We start from the raw sequence: 3997 nt of genomic DNA on the forward strand, positions 1-3997 counted from the left end.
AGTGGTTTGCTTTTACTCCAAATGTTCACTAGTGACCTCATCAAATTAAAAAGACAATCCCCATTCCTAAGTGGACACGATTGTTTACTCGGGATTTTCATTAGTCACCTACAATGTTTCGAGTTTTTCTTTCCCAGCTCAGCTTCCTTAGTACTTGGCTGATATTTTCTGCCAGGATTTCAGCCACTTTTGCACTTTTCACTCAGTGTCACTGTGTCCGGTTCTCTATTACAATTACAACGTGTTCTTGTAACTAAATGTTGCCCTGCCCTGTACCATCCTCACTACCATTGCTGTTTTAGCCCATTTTTGCGGCCAAGTAGCAAGTCAGTACCTCTACTAAAGAAACTAGTGGCATGGGGGTTATGCAGTAGGCTGCTAAGCCACCAGGCGCTCTGCGGGACAAAGAGGGACTTTGAACTCACATAAACCCTTCCAGTCTCACAAACTCACAGGGGCAGTTCTACCCTGTCCTAGAAGATCGCCATGAGTCAGCTTCAGCTCGTTGGCATCTACAAACCTGAAAGAACCTTGACGGCGCAGTAGGTACAAGTTGGGCTATTACCGGAAGGCCAGCAGTTCAGAACTATAAGTGGCTCAGGGAGAGAAAGATGAGGCTTTCTACTCCCTTAGAGATTCACAGTCTCAGAAATATACAGGAGCAGTATTCCTCTGTCTTACAGCGTCTGTAGGAGTCAGAATTGACTGACAGTGTGCACCCTCTGCCCCTTCAGCTACTAAGCAGGATGCCTTGCCCCAGCGATTGGTCCCTCATGATGACACATCCAAAGTAAGCATAACAGTCTCACCAGTCTCACTAATAAGGAGCATTCTATACAAAGTTTTCTATCATAAAGAGTTCCGTCTCAGAAGCTCACAGAGGCTGTTCTATGAGTCTAAATGGACTCATCAGCAGTGAGTTTGGCTTTTGGAGGAGCCCTGGTGACTGTTGGGTGTTTGACTGCTAACCACAAGGTTGGAGGTTCAACCTCCCTAGCCATTCCATGGGAGAAAGATGAACCTATCTCCACTACAGAAATGCACCTCAGAAGCACAACATAGGGTCACTAAGAGTTGAGGTAGCAGTGCGTTTGGGGTTGTATCTGCCTATCTAGTCATTAAACCATTTTGTTTTCTGATGCATTTCCAAGGGACATGTAGGCATCAGCACACACGTGATGCAATTTGCTTGAAAGATAAATTTTTCATGTAGTTAGCAAAGTAGACCTGTTTTGGCTCAAGCCCCAAAGAAGGAGAAACTTCCACTCTGAAGACACCGAAAAACAGAGACATCAGTTTATTTGCATTGGGAGGTCCAGAATGACAGTACTGCTGCTTCTTGATCAGCGGTTCTCAACTTGCGGGTCGCGACCCGTTTGGGGATCAAACCACCCTTTCATAGGGGTCACCTAAGACCTTCAGAAAACACATATTTCTGATGGTCTTAGGAACAGTCACTGCGCCGCTATCCATCTCCAGGCAGGTCGGCCCACATGCAGATATGCCCACAGACAAGTACTCTGCCTGAAGACTTACCCATGCTACAACATGCTTCAAGACAAAATTTCATTTATTTGTCATTAGAAATAAATATTTCACAATATATAGTTACATATGGTTTTGTGATTAATCACTAGGTTTTAATTATGTTCAGTTTATAATGATGACAATACATTCTGCATATCAGATATTTACATGATGATTCTTAGCAAAAATTACAGTTATGAAGTAGCAATGCAAATAATTTTATGGTTGGGGTCCCCACAATATGAAGAACTGTATTAAACAGTCGCTGCATTACGAAGGTTGAGAACCACTACTCTGGACAACTGTGGGGGCTCTTGCTTCTTTATTAAAAAATCATTTTATCAGGAGCTCATACAACTTATCACAATCCATACATACATCAGTTGTGTCAAGCACATTTGTACATTCGTTGCCCTCATCATTCTCAAAATATTTGCTCTCCACTTAAGCCCTTGGTATCACCTCCTCATTTTCCCCATCCCTCATGAACCCTTTATAATTTATAAATTATTAACTTCTCATGTCTTACACTGTCCGACGTCTCCCTTCATCCACTTTTCAGTTGACTGACCTCCAGAGAGGAGGTTATATGTAGATCCTTATCATCAGTTCCCCCTTTCTACCTCACCTTCCCTCCACTCTCCCAATTTCACCACTCTCACCACTGATCCTGAAGGGATCATCTGTCCTGAATTCCCATGTGTTTCCAGTTCTTATCTTTACCAGTGTACGTCCTCAGGTTAGCCAAATTTGTAAGGTAGAATTGGGATCATAATAGTGGGGGGGAGGAAGCATTTACGAATTAGAGGAAAGTTGTATGTTTCATTGTTGCTACACAGCACCCTGATTGGCTCATCTCCCCACAACCCTTCTGTAAGGGGGTGTCCTGTTACCTACCAATGGGTTTTGGGTCTCCACTCGGTACTCCCTCATTTACAATGATATGATTTTTTTGTTATTTGATGCCTGATACCTGATCACTTCGACACCTCGTGGTCACACAGGCTGGTGTGCTTCTTCCATGTAGGCTTTGTTGCTTCTCAGCTAGATGGCCACTTGTTTATCCTCAAGCCTTTAAGACCCAGGTGCTATATCTTTTGATAGCCAGGTACCATCAGCTTTCTTCACTACATTTCCTTATGCACACATTTGTTTTCAGCGATTGTGTTGGGAAAGTGAGCATCATGGAATGCCAGTTTAATAGAACAAAGTGTTCTTGCATTGAGAAAGTACTTGAGTAGAGGTCCAATGTCCATCTGCTGCCTTAACACTAAACCTATAAATATATGCTCATAGATCTATTTCCCCATCATCCTATATAAATATATTTACATATGTATATGCCTATATTTAGACCTATATAGATACCCTTTGCCTCCTACTTCTTTCCTCTATTTCCTTTTACTTTCCTCTTGTCCCACTGTCATGCTCAACCTTCATTTTGGGTTTCAGTAATTTCTCATGGTTACATTGCCCTTGCTGAATCTCTGCTAGGCTTCTCACACCCTCCTTGTTACTAATTTTGGATCACTTCTTCCCTTGTCACTGGGTTAGTCAACACCACCTCCTTTATCCCACTTCCCTCTCTCCCATGTCCTCCCCGGAACCATTGGTCCCATTGTTTTCTCCTCCAGCCTGTTCATCTAGCCAATCTTATCTAGATAGACCCGCAGAGATAATAATATGCACCCAAAAAGCAAAACATAGAAAGGCAAAGCAACAAAAGAGAACACAATGTCGACAACAAAGAAAACCTATGACCCCCCCCCCCACAAATTAATTCATTAAAAAAAAGAAAAAAATTTTAAAAAGAAAAACCTGTAAATAGATCAAGGTCTGTTTTTTGACCTCTAGGACTGTCTTCCAGTTGAGTCCGATGGGGTACCACGCCCTGGCCCCAAAGTCTATCCTTTGCGCTACCTCGGGAACTCCCTGCTCTGCTCCCCTGCTGCTCTGCTACATGCCCTTCGTGTTTTGTCTACATGACCTTAAATTAGTGTTTTGTGGTGGGGTCAAACCAGGCCAATCCGACTCTGAGTCTCCAGTGTTGTTCCTCCTGTAGGGATGTCTTGTATCATAGTGGGATCAGCCATATGGTCCACTCTGTGCATTGGCTGTTCGGAGTGAAGATATCCTCCAGGCTTGGTGGGCCAAGATGCACTCCACTCTTCCTCCCCCTTCATTTGCTCCCATGTGCTCTGATCAGACATGTCCATCCCTCTTCAGGAGCTGCAGCTTCAGTGCTGTCCTCTAAAGTAAATTCTTCTGGGAGGAGGGGCAGTTGTCCATGTAGCTGGGATTGGGCCAGGTCCTGTGGGGGCTCTTTCTATATGGGTTACACAGCTTTGGGTGAGGGGCTACTGAAACCATTTAAACCTCATTGTTAGCTTATCTTTGTGATAAGGGGGAAGGAGGACACTTTAACAATGCCCCTGGGCTGGCTGTGCTCCACCCAGCTGCCTTTGGTGGA

Source organism: Tenrec ecaudatus, chromosome 1, assembly GCF_050624435.1.
Source record: "Tenrec ecaudatus isolate mTenEca1 chromosome 1, mTenEca1.hap1, whole genome shotgun sequence".
In the NCBI taxonomy this organism is placed as follows: Eukaryota; Metazoa; Chordata; class Mammalia; order Afrosoricida; family Tenrecidae; genus Tenrec; species Tenrec ecaudatus.